Source organism: Dermacentor variabilis, chromosome 7, assembly GCF_050947875.1.
Source record: "Dermacentor variabilis isolate Ectoservices chromosome 7, ASM5094787v1, whole genome shotgun sequence".
Classification (NCBI taxonomy): domain Eukaryota; kingdom Metazoa; phylum Arthropoda; class Arachnida; order Ixodida; family Ixodidae; genus Dermacentor; species Dermacentor variabilis.
In genome coordinates, this window is record NC_134574.1 from 51,342,810 (window position 1) to 51,369,286 (window position 26,477).

Below are 26,477 nucleotides of genomic sequence, written 5' to 3' on the forward strand. Positions count from 1 at the left end.
GATGTTAGAAATCAGAGGGTAAAATGGCTCTCTCTAATCCTTGCGTGTAAACGTAGGCACATGTCTAGAAACTGAATGCAGTAGGCCTGCTGGAGCTAAATCATGAACTTCAGTGGCGTGGAACACTTGCCAACGATTTCCACGACCAACATAGGGACTGATGTTAAGCTTGTCGGGGCGCATACATTAAAAATAACAAAAGCTTCGTCTACGTCCATAAAAAATTGCTGGTTCGCTCGTAATAGAGAATAGATGTAAGCATGATATGGCAACCGGCAAAGGAGATTGTTTGGAGATGATACTAGCATCAATCTTAAAATCGGTGTGGTGCACGTTCGCATCGGCACACCGCACCACGCAATACTGTACAATCTTTCATATGAAAGCTGCCCAATCAAAAAAAAAAGAAAATCAGTGCAGGTGGCACGACAGGTAGCGAAAGATGCCAGGGAGACAAAGCGCCACTGCGCAGCTATTAGTAAACATTCTGAACGAGGCGCCAGGCCGCGTGGCGCCATCTCTCGAGGCAACGCAAAACCCACGCCGCGGAACTTACGGACGGCTGGCGTTCACAAGAGCACAGGCAACCCTGTCTCAGCGCGAAAAGCTGAAAATGCAGTGTGTGGTGTCCTACATCTGGCCTTTCGAACGAAGCTATTGGCAATGACAAATAAAGCTTCAGCGTACTATAATCTGCAGTTGTAGTGATATTGTGAAGAAAATAAACCCGCTATCTCGGCCCTGCGAAAATGAATGGCGAGCAAAGCTATTAGGAAACCGCTCAAATGCCGTCGACGGCGATAACAAATGTTTCCTTGTTCTGCCTTGTCTTGGAACGGCGCCGTTGCTGAGCATTACGATTCTGCACTTTGACTCTTATCGTATTCACGCTGCTCTTCGGGAGTCTTGAGTTTGTGCGGTCTATCCACAGAGTTTTTGCAGTGAACTGAATGAGTGGCTAGGCAGGTCCGCCTTCCAGATATGAAGTTTGCTGATGTCACTCACTAATTCGTATGCTGCTGTTGCCCGTTTCCTACCGAAACAGCTTATGCAACCGTAATCTTTACCGGGAAGCACACGCGGGGAGAAGGAACGTGTCTAGCATTTTTCACTGGCGCCTTATCATACATCATGGGGTTTTGACGGTTGTTTCGTGCTTTTTTTTATTGAAATGAATACTGAGCTGTGTGTTGTACATCTGATTCCAAAAGAAATATGCACTTTTATAGGATCAGATATATATATATATAAATATATATATATATATATATATATATATATATATATATATATATATATATATATATATATATATATATATATATATATATATTCTTTTTGCTGGCGGACACGAAAAATCCTGACTCACTAGAGGCTAGCAGCTTCGTTGTAAAACATTAGAAAGAACTCGGAAACAATAGGTTTTCTAACTTGTTTGGGCAGCGACCAGGGTATGTAATGCGGACTTGTACGAAAGGTTAGGAGTCAGAGACCGTATTTGCGCGTTTTCGTCAGTTTTTGACTATTTGCCCAATGATTTCGTTCTCCTCCCGCTACTTTCCCGCATAGCGTCTCTGGCTTCTTCCTCAAGGTCGCTTGAAGGTCGCCAACAAAGGAAGCTACAATCATTTCATGCTCAGAATCTTTGGTGCGCCTAGTTTTGCTGCGTCGCGCTGACGTTTGCCTTGACGGTCAAAGCTGGTTAGAAAAAATAACAACGAGAGCGAGTTCGTCAGCATTCATCGTTCGTTTTACAACAGCGGAAGAGCAACAAAGACAAAGGAAAGAAAAATGGAACAATATGCCACGGACTCACAAATGATATTTGATTGAGGAAGTTAACAGACACATATATGGGAGCAGAAGTCCGAAAACCCGGATATGCGGAGGACAGTTTCTAACGACCGATGATGTAATTATAAAGGCTGATATAAATAGCGAAATTCTCTCTCGTGAAGAATGACAGATCCTTCACTCCTACATGCGCGCCCCTAATCTATATGCTGTATCCGTGTGCTATTTCTCTTGCCGTGTGTGTTTGTAGGCAATTGAAGTTTCCTTAACAATACCAACGCAACCGCATCATTTGTAAATCACTGGTAGATGCAGCGGCGGAGCCCATCGTTTAGGTAACTCATTATCTATAAGGCGAACTTTCACGCAGCGCTTCGTCTGTCCAATACATTCATTACCACGCGACCGACGAATAACATACACAACTCGTTTTGCACATGCGATGTATCTGTTAACGTGCTTCACTGTACATTTGCTTTTTCCCTGCTTTACCTGCTTACGGAACGGTGACATCCAGATGACGTAACAGAAGTGACGACGATGTTGAAACGACGGCGTTACGACGGTGGCATGATAACAACACTATAGGAAAGACTCTTCGATGACAATGGCTCAGCATGACGGCAGGAAGATGAGCAAATACCGGTTACAATGGCGATGATGTAATGACCACGTGCGCAACACGTCTACGGTATGACAATGAATGCGTGATGATAACTGTCGACGACGCAATGATTACGATAACCCGGCAATAGCACGGGAATAATAAGATGACGTCAAATTTAGAATGGCATCGACGTAAAAATTATTATACATATAAACCTGTATGAAGACATTGACGTGACTACGACAGTATGGCGCGAGTGGAATGACGAAGCTGGTGCGACGAAAGTAGCACAACCATGACGGTATGAGAACGACGGTATCGCAACGGACGCATGATAGCGCTGTCAGAAGATGACAGCTTGACAATGGTAGCATAATCCCGATTGCATGATGACAGTAGTATTGCCATAGAGTGCCGAAGATTGACGTCGATGGAACGAGGAAGGCGACATGATGATGAGAACATGACGACAATGGCTTGACGCTACTAAAGTGCTGACAATAATTCAATGAGAGCGTGACGACGGTGCATTGATGGCGGCTGTGAGATAACTGTGGTGTTATGACGACAGCTTGCGAGAATCGGTTGAGAAAGGTTGAATGACGACGATACAACGACCACGACGGCATCACGACCATGAGCTCCTCTCTAGTGGCTCAAGCAAGTAGACAACTTGGAGCACTGGTTCAAAGTAAAGGCATGACAACAACAACATGATCTGAATAATATCACTGAGGTGGAATGCCGACGCTTGAACAACAATAACGACATCACAATGACACTGTGACAAGGAAACTATGACGCCTGCATGGCAGCCACGCCAGTACGAGGGTCGGATGAAAATACAATGACCTACACGGCATGACGACAACGATCCCTTACCTAAGGTCCCAAGCTATTAGACCACTTGGCTCACTGGAGGCGGGGTAGATGGTGTAATGATGACGGCACGACAAGAGTAAAATACACTTACCTAGTGGCCCAAGTAAATAGACAAGTTAGGCCACTGGGTCTGTGTGCAAAGGTAGATAGATAGATAGATAGATAGATAGATAGATAGATAGATAGATAGATAGATAGATAGATAGATAGATAGATAGATAGATAGATAGATAGATAGATAGATAGATAGATAGATAGATAGATAGATAGATAGATAGATAGATAGATAGATTTAAAACGGCTAAAGTATGCAAAGAAGGCTATTCGCATGCAAAAGCCAGATAATAAAAAAGCAGTAGATGAAAGAATCTTTTCAATATTCTTTGAGTTGGTTGTGTGTCGGTTATGAAGGATTCCATACTCGAACGCTTCGAAACTGGTTTCGCCACGCAGGGCTCTTTGACATGATCGTACATAAAAGTACACGATTGTTTTGGTATTGTGGTCTCATCGCAACTGATTCTCGGCCGGCGCAAATAGTAGTTTGTTTCCGTACATACATCCGGGATAATATTGTTACAGTGAAGGGAAGGAAGACGTTGACTTGGACTAGAGGAAGACGAAGTCTGGCTGTTGCCTGAACGCCACATACCTCAGTTGTAAACATACATTATTTTACACTCGTTGGCCTGCTTTCTTCCTGAAACATTTTGGTAGAGGTGCGTGGTGCAATCACGGAACTTCGCTAGGACGTCATCTACCTGCCGCCACAATGGCAAATCAACCGACACAAGCGACAACGCGTCAGCAGCCCGTGCCAACAGTCATCCTCACTCATGCGCGGGACCCAGGGACATGTTGTGGCACGGATAACGCCGACGTCGAGGACTGCCTTACGATGTACGAGCGAGTGTGCGACAACAACAGGTGCAATACAACAATGATATTAGCAAACGTGATATGTTATATAAGAGGAACTGCGAAGCTATGGTACGATAGACACGAAGCTGTCCTGACGACCTGGGATGTTTGCAAGGAAAAAATTCGAGACCTGTTTGGTAGACCTGTCGGTCGTCACCTGACAGCAAAAAAAGAACTTGCGTGCCGCGCTCGGACGTCCACAGAACACTATGTCGTGTACATACAGGATGTGCTGGTCCTCTGTCCCAAGGATGATAACAACATGACCCAGGCAGACAAGATTGGTCACATACTGAAAGGTATTGCAGACGATGCCTACAATCTCCTGATGTGTAAGGATTGTGCCACTGTGGATGCAATTATAAAGGAGTGCAGGCGCTTCGAACAAACGAAGGGCCGTCGCGTCGCTCAAACTTTCGACCGATTGTCCAATACCACCGCGACATCTTCTTGCGAAGACCCGCCGCGGTTCGCTCAGCCCACAGGACCAGAAGATATCACGCGCATAGTTCGCCGTAAGCTTGAGGCCATGGCCCCGGCTCCAGTTCGTTCCGACTGCCGGAAAAGCGTGCCCGCTATCTCCCTTATACAAGGGGTCGTTCGGGAAGAAATAGCAAGTTCGGGCATTCCATCTCTCTGCTCGGTCCGCCATACAAACACCTACCAGATTTCTCCGGCCACTCGCTCCCAGGCGCAAAGCCTGCCGCCACTCCATCGCAACCCAGCTGACTGGCGCACAGCGGATGATAAACCCATCTGTTTTAATTGTTCCGGTATTCGACACATCGCCCGTCATTGCCGCAACCACTGGTCATCGTCTCCTCGGTGGTCGTCTCCGAGTCACTACCGCCAAGTACCAGGCATTCGTACTTTCTCGCCCTATTCGCCGACTAGGAACATGAACGCCGACAGTGCTCCACCAAGATCCAGCCGCTCCTCGTCTCCGCAAGACCGTTCTTCTCGTTCGCCACTCTTCGCCCCCTTCTGCAACCGGTCGCTTCGCTTCGGGAAACTAGGCGGTGCAGCTCCCGGAAGTGAAGCTGCAACTCCGACCCGGCCCACAAATCCTCTGTTGACCCTGCCTACTTGTGGAAACTTACTGGACATTGAAGTTGATGGCGTTCCTGTTAGATCTCTCGTTCATACAGGAGCGCAACTTTAAGTTATGAGCGCTGCTCTCCGCCGAAGGCTCATAAAGGTTCTGACACCCGCCGTACCGGGCACTGTGCAAGTCACCGATGGCAGTACTTCACCTGTCCTTGGAATGTGCAAAGCTCGTGTCACCATTGGGGGCCATTACACCATTGTTTTATTTATCGTCGTTGAACCCTATCCGCACGGCCTAATTCTCGGCCTCGACTTCCTTTCGAAACCCTCTGCCCAAATTGACTGCTCCGCAGGTGTTGTACAGTTGGATCTGCCGCTTCCTGCCGACGCAACAACTTGTGCCTCACACCGCTTATGTCCTGCTCAGTTTGCAAGGCTGTGTGCACAAGCGGCTACAGATGTCCTCCTGACGCCATGTCCTCCCGTACCTGATGGCGAGTACGTCGTGTCGCCGCTTACTGACGTGGTTTTCTCGCGCAATATTGCCCTACCGAGCACCTTAATCCGAATCCGCGAAAACTACACTAGCGTGCCCATCCTCAATTGTGGACTTTCGTCGCATGTGCAGCCACACGGTATCGCCATAGCGCATATCACTCCTTTGGAAGAATTTGAGCTTTCTCCTCTGACCTCTGAGTCCTTCCTCAGTACCAACGGACCTTTGTCACCCACTCCTCCGTACTCGACGCCTGCGGACGATGTTTCTAAGATGGTTGTCCCTGACCTTCCTTCCGAGCAAACAGCAGCTCTTCGTCACCTCCTGTCATCTTATCGGGACATCTTTGATATGGACGACCGTCCACTTGACCAGATAGCTGTTGTCACGCATCGCATGAACACCGGTGACGCCAGCCCCATTTATAGGCGGCCATATCGCGTCTCCGCCACAGAAAGGGCCATCATACAGAAAGAGGTAGACAGGATGACGGACAAGGACATCATTAAAACTTCCAGTAGCCCGTCGGCATCACCTGTTGTCTTAGTAAAGAAAAAAGACAACTCGTGGCGCTTCGGCGTTGACTACCATCGCCTCAACTGGATAACAAAGAAGGATATTTATCCCCTGCCTCGCATTGATGGCGTTCTTGATTGCCTTCACGGATCACAATACTTATGATCAATTAACCTCCGCTCCGGCAATTGGCAGATCAGCTTCGATGAGATAGACCGCGAGAAACCCACCTTCGTCACACCGGACGGTCTGTACCAATTTAAAGTCATGCTCTTTGAATTATGCAATGCGCCAGCTACATTAGAACACATAATGGAGTCTCTCTTGCGCGGCTTGAAGTGATCTGCATGCCTCTGTTTCCTCGACGACGTGATTGTGTTTTCGCCAAACTTTGAGAGACATCTCCGGCACCTCACAACCATAATCACCGTGTTTCGCAGGGCTGGCCTTCAGCTAAACTCTTCCAAGTGCCATTTCGGCCGCCGTGAAATTAACATGATCGGCCATCTCGTAAACGCCGCCGGAATCCAACCTGATCCACAGAAAGTTTCCTGTACGTTGTTCAACAAACGATGTCCGTGGTTTTCTGGGCTTATGATCTTATTACCGGCGATTTGTGAAAAATTTTGCCGACATCGCTCACCCTCTCACTGACCTTCTTAAGCAAGACGACTCTTTTTCTTGGGGACCACTGCAGGACAAAGCCTTCTCTACCCCAATTGAGCGGCTTACAACTTCACCAATTCTGTCACACTTTGACCCTTCTGCGCCCACTGAAGTACGAACTGACGCGAGTGGTCATGGCATCGGCGCTGTCCTCGCTCAGCGTCAACACGACCAAGACCGTGTCATCGCTTACGCTAGCCGCCTTCTTTCCACGCCCGAGCGAAATTAATCCGTTACTGAGAGAGAATGTCTCAGGCTCGTGTGGGCGGTCGTGAAATTTCGGCCGTACGTTTTCGGTCGGAGCTTCTGCGGCGTAACCGATCATCACGCCCTCTGCTGCCTCTCTTCTTTGAAGGACCCAACTGGGCGACTTCCACGTTGGGCATGGCGTCTACAAGAATATACATTTTCTATTATGTATAAGTCAGGACGCCTGCATAAAGACGCTGACTGCCTGCCCCGCAATCTCGTGGCTCAACCGGATGATACCGGCGCAGACTCGGACATCAGTGTTCTATCCCTTTCCGGCTTCCTCCATATTGGCGACGAGCAGCGCGAAGATCCTGCTCTTCGAACACATATAGAACGCCTAAGCTCCTCGCCCAATGACCCGCCCCTCCGCATGTTCACCTGGCGCGACAGAACTTTATACCGTCGTAGCGTTCGTCCTGACGGCCAGGAGCTCTTCGTAGTCGTTCCCAAGAACCTTCGACTCGCCGTGCTCCAGCAACTTCACGACGCTCCTGCTGCTGGACATCTGGGCATCACTCGTACATACGACCGCCTGCGGCGCCGCTTCTTCTGGCCCAGTAATTATTGCTGTGGGCGCCGCTATGTCGCTTCTTACGACTTGTGTCAGCGCCGGAAGACGCCTGCTATGCCTCCCGCTGGTTTGCTGCAACCAATTGATATCCCTACAGATATCTTCCGCGTGGGCCTAGACCTCCTTGGCCCCTTTCTAATTTCCAACATAGGAAACAAATGGATTGCTGTAGCAGCCGATTATGGCACGAGATATGCCATCGCACGAGCGCCACCAACCAGCTGCGCTACAGATGTCGCCGTCTTACTATACCACGTTATCCTGCACCACGACGCCCCTCGCCACTTGTTGACGGATCGCGGCCGCTACTTTCTATGAAAGGTCGTCGATGATCTGCGCCGTTCCTGTTCTACAGAACACCAGATTGCTACCGCGTACCACCCTCAAACGAACGGCCTCACCGAGCGACTCAACCGCACGCTAACTGAAATGCTGGCCATGTACGTTTCCGACGATCAGCGCGACTGGGACTTCGCTTTACCATGCATCACTTTCGCATACAACTGGTCCCGTCACGACACTGCCGGATTTTCACCATTTTACCTCTTGTGTGGCCGCGACCCGACCTTGCCCTTTGACACGTTGCTACCATCCGCTATTCGCGGGAAACTGTCATTCGCGTTTAAAATTTTTACATCATATACTAACGATGCATATTAAGGCCAATGCATCTTCAGTTATCTCCTTCGCCTCAGGTTATCAGACAAGACAACGGCATAGTCGAACATTAATACCGTACGAAATACGTTGTAATTGTTTTAAATACTCGTTTTTTCCGAAGAAATATCTGTGATTAGAATTTATTCACAAATGGCCAAAAGTTGCAGCCCTCTGTGGCAATGTTTCTGTCAATTTTTTAAACATAAATCCTGTTCTTTATATATATTATGCTTTCGTGCTTCACGAACCCACTCTCAATGTATATTGCTTTCTACGAACCAAAAATGCATACGTCGTATGTGTATAAGTGTGTGTATGTTTATGGATGTGTATCTATATGTATACATGTGTGTACCGGGACATATTTATTTAACTTGTGTGTGTGTGTGTGTGTGTGTGTGTGTGTGTGTGTGTGTGTGTGTGTGTGTGCGTGTGTGTGTGTGTGAATACATATATTGCATGGTATACTTCACCTTATTTTTTTTCTTTTCTCTGGCAATTATGCACCACCAAATCATGTATGGCCCCTTTGCCACCCTACCAAAATGCCGACGACCGGTGATCGTAGTATAAATAAGTAAATAATTATTTTTAATTAGTTAATTAATAAGTCCTCGAGTTACCTTATCGGCGGCCTCATTTCCGGAATTTGAAGAATAATCCGGCACCCACACCAGCTCAAGTGAGGGTGCAAATTCTCAATATTTGCAACGCCGGGGGTGGCGGACGCGTCCAAGCTCAAAGAACGGCGGTTTTGGAGTCGCTAACTATGTGAACCACATTGGTTTGAGCGACTGCTAAGGCAAGAGCAGCTTCCTCTGCCTCTTCAGAGGTAAAGGGGGGCAGCTCTATGAAGTGTGTGAAAGGGGGATGGTTGCGCGGCTAGAAGCCACAACTACAGAACGGTCTGGACCACACGCGGCTTCTACACTGCGCACATCCTCTAAAGCGCCATATTCGTTATGGAAAGCTTTGACTCGCGCGACGCGGCAGGATTTATGGTGTTCAGGGTGGACGTTCCTAGGGAAGGTATTGATCATAAGCACGGCACGCATGGTACGAGGGAGAGAGATAAATCTATGGCATGTGCAGATGTGCTAATTCCGAGATAGTCCAATATATGCCATCCTGTTTACGTGACAACCAGGCGATGGTAATGAGTTTGTCGACGTGCCTCCATATGTTATTGTATAGTGTTGTGCATGCCGAATTTTAATATACTGTCCACGGCAGTGTTCTTTGATAGGGTGCGCCCTGGTTTAGTAGTCATGCGGATTAGAGCGTTCATTTGATCTTTGTCAGTACAGGAGAGGTTCAAGCAAAGAGAGGCGTAGAGAGTGCGACTGAGCACAAGAGCATGCAGCACCTTGAGATTTCCTGGTCCGTCTGAACCGGCTCGTGAGTTTGAAACCTTTCTAAGATGGAAGACTGAGCAGGTTGACCGTTTTATTGGATTCAGGGTAACGTTGTCTTCCCCCCTGTCCTGTAAGTATAAACCAACAATATGGAGCGTGCGTATTTGCGGTATGGAAGTGTCTAGCAGATAAATTGTGATGGGAGCAATAGGTTCACGCCGCGGCCGGCATATGTGGAGGGCTGACTTTGTGGTGGAGTACTCTAGGCCAACGCTTGCCGCATCTGTAGCTATATATATATGTTAGCTACTTGCAGGGTCGATTATTTGTCGCCATCCGAGCCGTATGTGATCCAAATCGCTATATCATCCGCATAAAGTATGTATCCCAAGTGGGGTATGCGGCTGACAGTCTTTGCCAGATGAATGACGATACCGCAGCAGTAGTTTGACTTGGGGACCTTCGCCCGTGTACTACTAACAACCAACTATGTATCTTGAGTGAAGAATAAACTGAAACTGAATACTGAAGAGGAAAGGGGATAACACCACCCCTTGCGGGGTGGATTGGCAGTTTTTAAGGTTTTCGCAACTTCGCGTGACAGACAGGCGAAGTAGGCGTGGCCCGAAACATTCTCGAGCAATCATTGAGCGCTGAGTGAATAAATGAAATAGAAGCAGATTGTTATAGCCTTACATTATAGCTCCCCTTGTTAACGCTTTCAGTACTTCAGCCTTTCAAATGAGACTACCCAGGTTTTTTGTTTGTCCGCCTATTCTTGCGGTTGTTGCTCTGCGAATCAATACTACACCATTTGTTCACTACTGGCGGCTGCCTATTGCCTCTCTTCTAATAACGGTAGGACTTCCTTGTAAACGAGGCTGCTGTAGTGTGCATAATGCTGTATTGTTCCAGGTAATAACAATATGACTTAAACTATGACGGCATAGATTTGAGCACAAAGGAGAGTTTTCTTGAAAGTGTTCCCAGAAACAAGATAGATACACAGATTTTTCAGTGAAGCCTGACGTTCGGGCATTCAGAAAAGCACTGTTAAAGAGGGTCCTTCTTCCATCCATGAGTGGGCGACAGTGAAGCATAGAAGCTCGTCCTTTATGAAGCATGCATTATATTATTTAGTTTCTCTCGAATTCCTATTTCAGGAGTAGTGGTGATTCTTCAGTTTCAATGAAGTTTACACCAGGATGCGTTACTTGCCGTCTGATCCTACTTGTACGTCCAGCTCAAAGCAAAGTATGTCGGTATTGTGAGGGTCTTTCACTGTTTTTCTTCTGGTCAGGAATGTTTTAGAGAATTTTGTAAAGGCACAGAAGCGCCCACCGGAGGCACGGCGTAATTAGGAGGGCAACACTGTGCAGCGCAGGGATTGCCGTTCTGAATGATCATATTTCATGAGAAAGGCAATCTCCCACATTATTTGAATAGGTTGCCCAACTGAGCTGCAATGGAAACTTTGGGAACAATAATATAGCATCCGATGTGATTGTGCCTAAATTGTATACCACAGTCAACTGCGATGGACTTGGCCCGCCAAATCTCATTGCGCGCGTAATAAGTTCCAGTCAGTCCTGCCGCGCGGTAACGGTTCGCCATGCCCTTTCTCCTAACTCTCATTTGATGATAGCTGTCAAAGTAGGGCTAAAGCCAAGTAGCCCGTGCATTCAGCTACCTTCACAGATGTCGCAGCGGCAAGTAAATTGCGCGTGCTGGTTCTAAGCAGTATATGCATTGCTTACATATAAATATAATTGTTCGTTTACGATAAAATATTCATGCGCTCAGTAATTGATGGTGTTTGATGTCCTAAAATGCGGCTATGGGGTAGCCTCAAAGGATCGCTTCGGTATCTGGGACCTTGCGCGTTTCATTAGAACGGCGTAGCCACTGGGTTAAAACCTAGCGCATCAATAACCTTGTAAATAGAAAGCCAGCTGAAACGGTAGGCTAGAAAAATGAAAGAATGTTTCGCTGATTTTCACCAGTTCGCTTCTCAGGCACCGTAGGAAAAAAATTATTTTAGAGCCTCATTAGGTAGCAGTTATGATTTCTACTAGCTACGCATCCCAAGAAAGCCTGTTTGCTTAACAAAACGGCAGAAAGGTTGCTGTTACGAACCACTAATGCACTTACCGTATAGTAGCTGCAAACAGACATTGTGTTTGTGGGAGATGCCTGGTCACTCAACAAGGCTTTTCTCTGGGCTTAAAAGATTAGCCAGGCAAGCTTTCGGAACTTATTGTATTGGAATTCATTTCAAGCTTAGATCGCTCACCTTACAGCACCACAAAGTTTCCATTCATTGGGCACACGTCGGCATTAATAACGTCTGTGGCATCTAAATGTTTTGCACAGATAAGAGCGTGGTTCCATTCATAACAGAAGCCAAGTGTTTCGCCGCTGAACGGCTCGATTCCACTTGTCTCGTAGGAAAACACAAAAAATTACTTTCGTGCCGGCGCTATTGCAACCGCACCGACACGCAGACACAAAAGAAACAGTATTCATTTCGCTGTTGCAAAGCGTCGCTTTCAACAAACTAGGAGAGATATAACGGCTTTTACGCGTGAATCCGTGGCAGTGCGATGTGCGATCGCTCTGTAGCATGTTTCTCAGGCTGGGGTGGTCCCGAGTGTTACAAATACAGGGTAAGCTAGAAAGGAAACAACACGTGGGTGTAGATTGAAAACTGGCCGCATTAATATTTTTTAGCACTGCGCAGAAACCGCATGGCAAAGTGTACGTTGAGCCAACATTCTTCACGCGCCGCTGATGGCAGTCGACCCTTGCGCAGTAGTCTGTTTAACGCATAGAATATTGCGTCGGTCTGGCGTCTGCTCCAATGCATTTCTACCTGCGTCCGCGCAGCGTTGCGTCCACTGCGGTATATAAATTGCTCCCACAGTGTTAACCGGAAGTTTCTTGATCTCAAATAAATTAGTGAAGGTCCTTACTAATGCTTCCACTGGGACCCAGTTTCGCAAATAACATCTTTTTTTGTTGTGAACACAAGCAACGATAAAACAGAGAACACAAATTAGGTGTTAATAGGCATGCGGTTCATTCCAATGAGGCAACAATACAATATAGTCCAGGAATGCCCGTGCGAACTTTTATTTACGATCGCGCTAATCCGCTTGTGTATCAGCACTTTTCACCTTCTTTATGTCCTTGTATATACAGAGAACAACACTGTGGTCTGTGTTGCTCTTGCGGTGTTTTAAGCCTTTTTTTTTCTTTTTGACATTTTTCCTACATAAGATATTTCGATAGCTTGCCCTATCTGCAGCTAAACACCTCCTAATTTACAATAAAGAAGATAAACGTCTTGTTCCATCAGACTCGGAAATGCTACAACCGTGTTAGCTTTGGGAGCACGCGCTCCCTGAGGAAGAAATTATGGTAGAGCCGACGTATAGAAGGAGAGATCCATGCACGTCTGCGGGAAGTACTTCCTTCATTAAGCGTCCGCTTCTTTAGAATTCCTGCTCCGATAGCACGTGATGTATTTCGGCAGCTCAGCGACTCTGCTCGCATGTCCGATTTGTGCGAATGTGTGATTCAATACAGTCGCTTTTAGAACAAAAGCAACATTTTGCGACCAAGTCTCGCTCCTGACACCTCTTAGAATGACGCATTCACGCGCAGGTTGTGCATGGCAAGATTAGAGGAAGCGGAGCGTGATCATGCGATGCAACAAATGGCCTTTCGTTGTAGCACACCATACCGATTTACGAGCGAGCAGCATCGGAACTCTACAACCACGACGCAGCCCACGTGAGAGTGAAAGTGAGACAAACAAGGAAAGGCAGGGAGGTTGACCAGATGGACGCCTGCTTTGCTACCCTGCAGGGGGGGGGGAGATAATATGAAAGAATAAACGAAGAATAGAGAAGGTGAAGACAAAGATTGTTCCCTCAGGCGGCAGTAGAAGTAGGTTCCCTTGAAATATATTTAAAGTCAGTTAACTTAAGAGAAGTTGGTAGAGCCGCGTAACTTTCTGTGTTGATGACGTATAAGGCGAAGCAACCACAATCGTTGTCTGTGTAAAGGGTCCACCATACACTTGATTAGTGCGCTCTCAAGATGCCGACGTTGAACATTAGATTGGCGCAGTTGGAGAGTAGGTCCTACATAATCTCCTTGCAGTCGCTGGGCCGAATATAGGAGAGTCAGTCCCTCTAATCAGGGAGAATGTGAGTTTGTGAACGCTGCAGCCAATCGCTGCTATCACAGTATTGCAGTGGCTTGATTGTTTTCGGAGCTACCGTGATCGATCAAGCATGCACAAACGACATTTTCAGCACCACAGTGGATTCAAGAGAACAAGCATTATGTCGCGAGCACTTCTTTGAAGTTGCCAGGCCGCGTTGGTTCTTAGTAGTTGTATGAACATTTTCTGGGCATTATCGAGGGCTCATCTGGCAACTTCATCAGCAAGGTAGTTGTCGTAAATGCCGCAATAACAACATAGCCACTTGAGAAGAAAATCACGTCTTTTTCTAACAATGCGATCTTACATTTCTATTTTGTGCCATATTATCTGCTCATATTTTCCATTACGCAGGCTTTGAAAGGCACCTTATGCTCTCATAACTCTGCCTGATTACATATTGATTCTCGTTTAATATATTACACAGCTGCATGAGGAGCGGCAATATACAATATGGTGTACATGGTCACATGTTACGTTAGAAAGTTGAGCTGTGACATGACGAACCCGAACAGATTCGACGGCAATGGAATGGCTAGAGGTGACCGAACGATCCCGCCTAAATGTGAAACCAATTCATGTATATTTTGTGTAACAGTAACGTAGGAAGGCGTTGCTTGCCCAATGCTGTCTTCATCAAGTAGGCATGGACTCGCAACAAGTTGTGTCGACTGTTTGATGTAGTTTCTTAAAATACAATACAATCTTTATTGTGCATAAAGAAAACAAAGCACATATAGCAGGCCTACCAAAGCCTCAGAGGGCTTGACTGGCAGTGCCTGACAGTCAGGTCACCGAAAATTGCACAGGGTTAATAGCGGAGTTAGCTATTAGTGGGTGGGAGCAAAATGAAGAGTTATACAAAATATTCCATTAAACATAGACAATCCAATGTAGTTTCTTAATCCCACGTCTTGTGTTTGCTTCTAGCGCAGACGCTGGCAATTTATTAAATATGGCTGGAACATAGTATTGCCATATTCTCCTTCCGTACTTTGTCGCAGTCTTGGGGATGACGTAAGGTTCCTTCGGTCTTAAGGAGCGGACAGACGTATATCGTGTTTTAAAATCATTATTCCAGAAGTGTTTAATTACAACACTTTCGACAATCAGGGAAGTGAAGCGTGGCAGATTCAACAACCTAAAGACATCTGCATCGTGCTTTGGACACAAATCGTAAGCCACTGTTGGGAGCAGTGAACGTAAAATTGAATTAATTCTTGAGCTCCACCTAAGAGTGCAGTGGCCATATACAGTCAAGACATAACGTAGCACACTGTAGACTAAAGCATGGACAATAATTTTTCGAACGGAGATGTGCATGAGACATCGTATATTGTATAATACACAGCAGACCGCGCGCAGCCATTTATAGACGTGGGGTAATTACGAGTTCCATAAAAGATCACAATCAAAAAGCAATCGGAGATACTTAACACAAGATGCATATTTAACAGGTTGACATGTACATTCATAACAGTCCGTTGTGTGTAAGAATAATGATGTCGTAGGCAGGATTTTTTTCATGGGGTTATGTAAACAGACAAGTCGCGTTTTAGAAGAGTTGATGCTTACTAAACTAGCCGCAAACCAGTCCATAGCTTTAGTTGCCTCATTATGTAAGGAGCTGATTGCATCAGAGTAAGCAGTTGCACAGGATACAAGAACACTATCATCGGCATATTGATATATATAATTACTTACTACACCGAACAAATCATTAACATGAATGTTAAAAAGCAGGGGGCTTAATATTCATTCTGGAGCCCTGAGGGACTCCAGAATGAATACTGGTGAAAACACTTAAACTATTTCCCATCTTTACACAGTGTCATCTATCCTGCAGAAAGTTAGTTAATAAATTCAATAATTATCCACGAAGGCCTGGGAGAGACCGTTTGTGTAACAAAATGTCATGACAAACACTGTCAAATGCCTTAGAGGCATCGATAAAGAGGGCGCATGCTACTCGGTTGCGGTCTAGTGTTAAGTTTACAAGATCAGAGAAAGCTTCTAACAGAGTTTGTGTACCCTTCCCCTGTAGAAATCCATACTGATGCGATGATAATACACTATGCTTATCTAGAAACTGCGTTACCGTAAGAGCCACATGTTTTTTCTAATATTTCAGCTATACAGGGAATTATCGAAATAGGTCTGTAATTTTCAGTACTATTGCGTGCACCTTGGTTATGAAGCAGAATTACAATAGTGGTTTTCATATCAACTGCAATCATACCGCCATCCAAAACAAAGTTTGAAAGAGATAGCAATCCATGTTTAATTGCGCCAAACTTTCTCTGGTGTTCACTGGCAGAGCTTTTGCCGAATCCAGGTGATTTGTTCGTCTTAAGATTGAAGACAACGGACCCTAATTCTTCACGCGATAGTAAAGGGAGGTATGCGGAATCTAGCAAGCCATCTGTTAAAGTAAACACCGATGGTCGCCGTGTCCTCGATCCCGATACACTTGAAAAGAACTGATTAAATAAGTTTGCCAAAGTTTCGTCGTCTGCAGAAAAATAAGATGAAAGGCGCTGTGTAGGCGTTGAAATGTTGCCGACTCGAACATTATTGATTAGGGACCATGTTTTCTTTATGTGAAATCGAGCTTCTTGAAATTTCTTTCTAAAATATACGCGCTTCGCAATTCTGATCATTGTATGTACCTTGTTTCTGGCACATTTATATCTTAAGCGCGTGCCATTGCAGTTTGACTACTGCTTTTCCTTAGTCCACAACAAGTCTTTTTTCCTTTATAGCTGCTAGGATTTCGCTTGTCGTCCATTTCTGGTTCAGGTTACGTTGCCTGATTTTGACAACGCGTGTTGCCGCCTGCCTAAAAGCATCAAACGCAGCTGCAAATTCGCGGTACATGTTTTCTGGTGACACAGTACATAAAAAAATTATCCCAATCATTTTTCTGGACTAGTTTATCGTAAAGCATTGGATCAATTATGCCAATTTGTTTGACAGAGTTAATAGCATCTGATAACACAGGATTCACAGTCTGTTTCAGTGAACAGCAGACGGAGTAGTGATAAGAAAGCTTAACCTGTGCAATAGTAGATTTTACTTCCAGATTATGGGCTCTAACATTTACATGATCAATGCAGGATGAAACAAGACGTTGAGATAGAAATTCCTCCCGAGTTGCTGCATGGATTCTCATTTCAATGCCCCATTTAGATAGTGTATCTAAATAATCAGCAGCTATTCCTACTGTTGGACGTAACGTATCTATATTAATGTCACCTGTGAGGCAAATACATTCATCGGTTCCTAGACGTGATAACGCTGAGTCAAGCTCAGTCAAAAAAGACGCCTGTTACCACATGGGGAACGATATACAGAAAGCAATGCCAATAAAAATCGAGGATTAGATAAGCGGAGAGTAACAGTTTCGGTATGGTCGAAAGGCAACTTGAGTTCGGAGCCTGACCAAGTGTTTTTTACGAAGACAGCCACACATCCACCCTTCTGGACCGGACGAAAAAAGGTGAATGACTGACAGCCCGGTAGCGCGAAACTATAAAATAGACCTGGCGAGATATTTATCTCGGTGAGTACGATGACATCAAAAAGCAGTGGAACAGAAGATAGAATGACTACTAAATGGTCCCAGTGCTTACGAACGCTTCTGATGTTTACGGGAGTAACATGGAAAGCGTCATTACTCGTATAACAAAAAAAAACCGAGAAACTTCTGAAAGGTCATTGCAAACCTTGAAAGTGCTACCCTGACTAGATGAACCTCTCACTGTCCAGTTTTCTATTAATTCAAACGAGTGGAGCGCCGTCTGCTTTCCTTGCAAAGACCTTGTCATTTCTTCTCCAGATGTACTTGAAGCAGATTTCATTTGCTTTAGTGCGAGCTAGCCAGAACAGTTCACAATTAACCCGTGTGAGATTGTCATTGAAATACAACCGTGGAAAATCATTCTGAACGAATACTGGCAAGTTTTTACGCGATCGAAGCCATTGTTCCTTCGCTTCAACGGAGCACATCTACACAAGAATAGCTGGTGCAGTATTGTCCCTACTGGGTAGACAGTGGATAGCAGAGACTTGAGTTTCTGCAAAGTTAGGTACCTCACGTTGTTGCGCAAAATCACTGGGGAAGGATTGCAAGTTCTTCTTTGGCTTCCTGGGAAGCCCGTGGATCTGGGAATTCTTTCTTCCCCTGTACTGGTGCATTTCATTCATTTGCTCACTTATTTTGTCAATCAGGTCTGACTCGAACTCGATGGTCGAAGACAGCGAGTCAACCTTGGAACGTAATTCCACCGCTTCCGTTTGATTTTTGTTGACTGTCGCCAATACCGAGTCATATCTTGTGGAAAGAGATTCTTTGGAAGTCTGCACTTCCTGTATCGCGTTCTCGATCTTTCCAACCGAGTCCTTAAATGTAAGAATTTCCTGTACCTTCGTGGCGAGTATTTGTACAATAGATGCAAGTCGGTCTAGTTTTTCATTTACCGCAATAAATTGCTGTGCAAACAATTTTTCTTTTGCTGTCTGTGTCAAGTTTCCTTGTGGTCTTTTTTTTCCTGTCGACATGTTTAGCACAGCCAGGTTTTACGTTTAGCTGTACTCAGTTTTTCGCAGCTGTTTTCAACTACTGTAGAGCATCGTTTTCCAAGGTGGAAACCTTGGCGAGCCGAACATATTAAAAATTTCGCATCCAAAGTTAACGGCATAGAGCAAGTAGCACGATCAGAAGGCATTTCTGTGCAGTCAGTGGCGAAAAATTGGCAAAAGGCATGAAATGATTAGCTCCGGGAACGTATTTGCCGCTGACTGCAAAGAAGCCGAGCGATGCTGTTCCTTAAGTAGGCGTTCCCAAGCGTCTGGGGTGCAGGCTAGGTGATGTGCTGTCGAGAGGGTGACAGCTTGCGGACGAAAATTGCAGATGCAAACACACTGTCCGCGCAGAGCCTGCGCAGATCCAGGTTCACCGATGCCAGCGGCTGCACTGCCCGTGTCTCAGTGAAGCGTCTGATGACCGCATGTAGCACCTGCCGAAAGGAATGAAATGATTAGCTCTGGGAACGCATTTGCCGCTGACTGCAAAGAAGCCGAGCGATGCTGTTCCTTAAGTAGGCGTTCCCAAGCGTCTGGGGTGCAGGCTAGGTGATGTGCTGTCGAGAGGGTGACAGCTTGCGGACGAAAATTGCAGACGCAAACCCACTCTCTGCGCAGAGCCTGCGCAGATCCAGGTTCACCGATGCCAGCGGCTGCACTGGCCGTGTCTCAGTGATACGTCTGATGACCGCATGTAGCACCTTCCGAAAGGAATGAAATGATTAGCTCCGGGAACGTATTTGCCGCTGACTGCAAAGAAGCCGAGCGATGCTGTTCCTTAAGTAGGCGTTCCCAAGCGTCTGGGGTGCAGGCTAGGTGATGTGCTGTCGAGAGGGTGACACCTTGCGGACGAAAATTGCAGATGCAAACCCACTGTCCGCGCAGAGCCTGCGCAGATCCAGGTTCACCGATGCCAGGGGCTGCACTGGCCGTGTCTCAGTGAAGCGTCTGATGACCGCATGCAGCACCTGCCGAAAAGTATGAAGTGTTTAGCTCCGGGAACGCATTTGCCGCTGACTGCAAAGAAGCCGAGCGATGCTGTTCCTTAAGTAGGCATTCCCAAGCGTCTGGGGTGCAGGCTAGGTGATGTGCTGACGAAAGGGTGACAGATTGCGGACGAAAATTGCAGACGCAAGCCCGCTGTCTGCGCAGAGCTTGCGCAGATCCAGGTTCACCGGTGCCAGGGGCTGCACTGCCCATGTCTCAGTGAAGCGTCTGATGACCGCATGCAGCACCTGCCGAAAGGCACGATATGATTAGCTCCGGGAACGCATTTGCCGCTGACTGCAAAGAAGCCGAGCGATGCTGTTCCTTAAGTAGGCATTCCCAAGCGTCTGGGGTGCAGGCTAGGTGATGTGCTGACGAGAGGGTGAAAGCTTGCGGACGAAAATTGCAGACGGAAACCTGCCGTCTGCTCAGTGCCTGCGCATGTCAAGGATAACCGATGCCAGCGGCTACACTGCCCGTGTCTCCGTGTCACATTGACAAATTCTACCCCATTAAGCAGAAGGTGGCAGTAGTCGTAATAAAACATCGTAAGAGGTACAAAATAAAGGTAGCACAAGCCAACGCTCCTACCTCCAGTCATGATGATGATGAAATAGATCAGTTTTATGAAGATGTTGAATTGGCAATGACAAAAGTGCAAACTCAGTACACTGTAATATTGGGCGACTTCACTGAAAAAGTTAGGAAAATAGTAAGCTGGTGAACAAGCAATTGGCAACTACGGTGTCAATTCTAGGAACGCCAGAAGAGAGATATGGTATAATTTTCGAAAAGGAATCGGCTGCGAATAAGGAACACCTTCTTCAGGAAGCATAGTAATACAAAGTGGACCTTGAAAAGCTCTAATGGTGCCACAAGAAATTACATAGATTTCATAATTTCTGCTGAATCCATTGTAGTGCAGGACGGAGAAGTGTTAGGTAAAGTGCAGATTTCATAACTTAGGGAGGTCTAGGATTCATCGCAATTCGAAGAGAGAAAGAGTAAAACTTGTCAGCAGAAAACAGGCCAACCTAGACGCAGTGAGGTAGAAGCAGATGAATTCGGGCTGGTACATGCAAACAAATATGCAGCCTTAGAGTAGAGAGTTAGAAAAATTATGGTGTTTTACGTGCCAAACCACTTTCTGAGTATGAGGCGCGCCGTAGTGGGATAATTCGGAAATTTGGACCATCTGGTGTTCTTTAAGGTGCATCTAAACCTATGTACTCGCGTGTTTCCGCATTTCGCCCCCAATGAAATGCGGCCGCCGCGGCCGGGACTCAATCCAGTGACCTCGTGCTTAGCAGCCCAACACCATATCAACTAAGCAACAACGGCATTCAAGATGACATAGAGGCACTGAATGAAACTAATTAGGCCGGCTTCAGAAGCAGCAATTGAAATGGGAAGTAAGGCAACTAGGCAACAAGTTGGTAAGCTCTCCCAAGTAACAAAGGACCTAATTGAGAAGCGACAGAGAATTAAGGTGTACAAGTGAAGAAAACGGATAGAACTGGCGGAACTGTCAAAACTAAACAAAGGGATAATAAAGAATATTCAAAATTATAACATGAGAAAGGCTGTGGGAACAGTAAAAAAACTGACGCATCATGAAATCAGTGAAAACGAAACTTGACATAGGACAAACCAAGAGGGATGCACTGAAAGATAAGCAGGATATTGTCATCGGCAATCTCAAAGATACAGTAAAAGCAGCGGAATAATTCTATGCTAGCCTGCACAGTACTTAAACCAGCCACGATAACTGCATTCGAAGTATAAAGGAACAGGCTACGGAGGCTTCATACATAACTTACGATGAAGTTAGAAGGGCTTTGGAAGTCATGAAACTGGTAAAAGCGGCAGGAGAACATGGAATAACAGTCGATTTAATTAAAGATGCAGGAGACATCATGTTTGAAAAGCTGGAGGCCCTTATCACGAACTATCGACTTCAAGGATTCCGGATAACTGGAAGAATTCATGCATTATACCAATCCACACAAAGGGAGATTGAAAGAATTGAAAAAATATACGCCCATTAGCTTCATTCCAGTATTATATAAAATATTCACCAAGATAATTTCCTGTAGAATAAGGGTGACACTTGACTTCAGTCAACACAGGGAACAGGCTGGCCTCAGGAAGGGATACTCTACAATATATCACATCCATGTCATCTATCAGGTAATCGAGAAAACCGCAGTGAAGAATCAGCCTCTCTATAGCCACGACTCTCACGGATAATGAAAACGCATTTGATGCAGTGAGACACCAGAAGTCATAGAGTCATTACGTGATCAAGGAGTACAAAACGCTTACGTAAATATCTTGGAACCCATCTACAGAGATTTTACAGCTACCTTAGTTCTGCACAAGAAAAGCAGAAAAATACCTATATGGAAAGGGGTCAGACGAGGAGATATAATCTCTCCAATGCCATTCAATGCGTGCTTGGAAGAAGTATGGAAGCCGTTGAACTGGGAAGGATTAGGAGTGAGGATTAGCGGCGAGTATATCAACAACCTTAGGTTAGCAGATGACATGTCGTTCAGCAGCATGAGGACGAGTTACAACAAATGATTGATGCTTTAATAGAGAGGGTGCCAGGGCGGGCAAGGGAAGAAGAGTGTGGAATCTCCAGTAAGCCTCTAGAGCCTGGGAAGGAGTACGTTTACCTAGGTCAGTTACTCCCAGTGCACCTTGATCAAGAGAGGGAAATGTAAACATGAATGATAATTGGTTGGAGCGCATACGGCAGACTTTCTCTGATCCTGATTGGAAGCCTATACCACTATCATTAAAAAGAAAGGTGCACAATCAACGTATTTTACCGTTTAACATATGTGACAGAAACTTGGAAACTGACAAATATATAAGATTGAGCACAAATTAAGGACCACGCAAAGAGCAATGGAACGAAGAATGTTAGGCGTAACGTTGAAAGATAGGAACATAGCGGGAAGATCAGAGAGCCAACAGGGAGAGCCGATATTCTAATTGACATTAAGATAAAAATATGGAGCTGTGCGGGTCATGCAATGCGGAGCTTAGATAATTCGTGGAACATTCGTCACAGAATGGGTGTCAGAGAAGGTAAACGTCGACAGCGAGGACAGCAGTAGAGTGCTGCTCAGGCTATCCAGCACCCAGGCGGGCTGCAAGATACTAGACGACATGGGCCTCAACCCTGGCGAGCAGTGTCCTGACACCGTGCAAATTCCCAAGGACTGCACATCGCGCCAATACCTCGCAATATGCACCGCGCAGACAACGTGGGCAGGCGACGGGCCAAAGGTACAGCGCTACTTGAGCATGTCGGTAACAACCACATTGAGGCAAGCTTCGTGGATGCCACGGCATATGTCGAACTGGCATTCGCCGTTTCAATTGTCGACTCGAATTACACGCTCACTTGCGGCGCTACGGTGAGCAATTCAAAGCCCCTGGCAGCCGAATAGGTTTCAATTGCACTGGCTGTGATGGATGATCGCAGAGAGGCAATATATTCCGATTACAATCCAACCATTAAGGTCTACCAAACCGAAATGGTCTCCCCACAGACCCTCCTCATTCCCCAAGGTGCCAAATGTATCTCTCCGCATTCTCTCACTTGGTTTCCCGCTCACTTGGGACTGAGGGCTCTCCCTCTCACCTTAGCGAGGGGGCGCAGGAGGCCGCGCGAGGACTCACTGACGGCGCCGCCTCCGCAATCTTCCTGCCCCGCGGGAAAGATTTGCTTATGTTCAATGAGATCACCACACCCTACTATCAGTCAAGACGCGTATTTCCCCTCCCGCACCCTCCCGCGTGCAGAGCCCAGGTGATGACTATTTGACTTTTACAAGCCTGTACGTATCCTAACCATGTGGTTCTTCATGTAGTATATCCTGAAAGGTATCCGAGAGCGGACTTCCCTGCCTGTGGACTAAGGGCAGCATTGGATCATGTGTTGTGAGGAACATGAATCCATCAGTTCCTTTTTCAGCGAGGATAGGTGCGCTGCGCTTTCGGGCAGCCCCGAACTGAACGACCCAACTCTGGCCATCCTGAGTGCCCACAATCGCACCGTCAAGCTCGGCTTGACGGTGCGCTACCGTCTCGCTACCCGGTGCTAGGAGACTAAAAGTAGGGAGTTTTGCTTCTTGAACATATCATTCTACCTAGGCACTACGGAGGAGTTTCTTAGCGCATGTTGTATGGATATGTCCCTCTACGTGCCGGCAGAAGTCGCGCGGCGCGGTAGTGCGGAAATGAGCGCTGCAAGATGGTCTCTTTGCGTAATTATACTTATTCCACCGTGTTTTATCTAATTAAGACAGCGTGTCATTATTTCGCATTATTGGCGGCGCCTCCAGAACACCAAAGCTAGAACCCGGACTGGTCTGTGCGTTGGGGCTCGCCGAGGCCTGCGCGTTCCAGGGGTGCATAGGTTTGGCTGTCCGTTGTCGCGCACAGCCAATTCTTTATGCGAAGATCCCTTGGCACGCTTCCACTCCGCGGCCCCACCCCACGGGCCAGCCTGCATGCAGCTTTCATACCCCTGCTACCCCTTGGGTGCCCTGGAGATCCTGCGGCGCCTGCTTTATTATAACCTCAGGTGCCCTCCTGGAGCAGTGCTAGTAAAAAATCCAATCTATCGTAGCGACGAAAAAATCGACCCGCGACTTATACAACACTAGTCAAAATCTTGCTCCTGCACGCACAGCGATCACAATATGGGGTGTCTGTGCCCACTGCCTCACCGCAGGGTCAGTCAGCGGCTGAGCGTAAGCAAACTCGACCACCATCCGCAATGCCGGCAAGTCTAGAAGACAAACGCATACAACACGCGTTAAGAAGCCTACCCCGTAGTGCCTAGGCAGAGTCACATATTCAAGGAGCAAAGCACCCCATTTTCTCTCTCGCACCAACTCTCAGTCGCGCCTGTGCAGAAACGTCGAGCGCCGCAAGAAATGCCACGCCCCGCTGTACCTACTAACAATCGTAAAAATGCAGCAGGGTGGCGCGGGGTCTCCTCTGCGTCTTCTCTGCACCGAATAAGGTTCTCGCACTCACTCACTCACTCACTCACTCACTCATGCCTGAAGATTTGGAGGGGCGATGAAATTAGGAAATTACTAGGCGCTAGTTGGAATCGATAGGCACGGGATAGGCTTAATTGGAGGTCGTAAGGAGAGGCGTTCGTCCTGCAGTGGACACAAAATAGGCTGATGATGTTAATGAAATGACGATTATTTCTGCCAGTTTTTTTCGTTATAGAAATGTACAGACACAGAACGGGGCTAATTAAATTTCCAGGACGCCCTTTTGGGTCGTATCTAAGAACAAGAAAATAGAACTAAAATATATTTTTGTATTTCGCTTGCACTGGACCAACTACTTCTACTGCATCGTTTAATGAACGACGGATTTTGCGCCACGTCATTGCAGCTACACACAAATTCCTCTATATGATATGCAGTGTGCGATGCTATGCTAATTTAAAACCAACAATGTTGAGTGCGTCTACCTATAAGGTAGAGGCGGGGTTCCGCAAATTATTATCTTATAGTACATGCGCAGTAGTTTCAATGATGCACAGTGCCATGGAAGCAGAGCAATACTATATCCGTAAATACGATTTTGGAAACCCGCATCATCATCATCATCATTATCAGCCTGGTTACGCCAACTGCAGGGCAAAGGCCTCTACCATACTTCTCCGAATACGCCGCTCATGTACTAATCGTGGCCATGTTGTCCCTGCAAACTTCTTAATCTCATCCGCCCACCTAACTTTCTGCCGCACCCTGCTACGCTTCCCTTCCCTTGGAATCCAGTCCGTAACCCTTAATAACCAACGGTTATCTTCCCTCCTCATGACGTGTCCTCCCCATGCCCCGCCATTTCTTTTCCTTGATTTCAACTAAGATGCCGTTAACTCGCGTTTGTTCCCTCACCCAATCTACTCTCTTCTTATCCCTTAACGTTACACCTATCATTCTTCTTTCCATAGCTCGTTGCGTCGTCCTCAATTTAAGTAGAACGCTTTTCGTAAGCCTCCAGGTGTCTGCCCCGTACGGGAGTACTGGTAAGACACAGCTGTTATATACTTTTCTCTTGAAGGATAATGGCAACCTGCTGTTCATGATCTGAGAATGCCTGCGAAACGCACCCCAGCCCATTCTTATTCTTCTGATTGTTTCAGTTTCATGATCCCAATCCACAGTCGCTACCTGTTCTAAGTAGATGTATTCCCTTAACACTTCCAGTGACTCGCTGCCTATTGCAAAGTGCAGTTCTCTTCTAAGACTGTTAAACATTACTTTAGTTTTCTGCAGATTAATTTCCAGACCCACCCTTCTGCTTTGCCGCTCCAGGTCAGTGAGCATTCATTGCAATTGGTTTCCTGAGTTACTAAGCAAGGCAATATCATCAGCGGATCGCAAGTTACTTAGGTATTGTCCATTAACTCTTCTCCCCAATTCTTCCCAATCCAGGTCTCTGAATACCTCCTGTAAACACGCTGTGAATAGCATTGGAGATATCGTATCTCCCTGTCTGACGCCTTTCTTTATAGGGATTTTGTTGCTTTCTTTGTGGAGGACTACGGTGGCTGTGGAGCCGCTATAGATATCTTTCAGTATTTCTACATACGGCTCGTCTATACCCTGATTCCGCAATGCCTCCATGACTGCTGAGGTTTCGACTAAATCAAACGCTTTCTCGTAATCAATGAAAGCTATATATAAGGGTTGGTTATATTCCGCACATTTCTCTATCACCTGATTCATATTGTGAATATGGTCTATCGTTCTATAGTCTTTGCGGAATCCTGCCTGGTCCTTTGGTTCACCGAAGTCTATGGTGTTCCTGATTCTATTTGCAATTACCTCAGCAAATACTTTGTAGGCAACGGACAA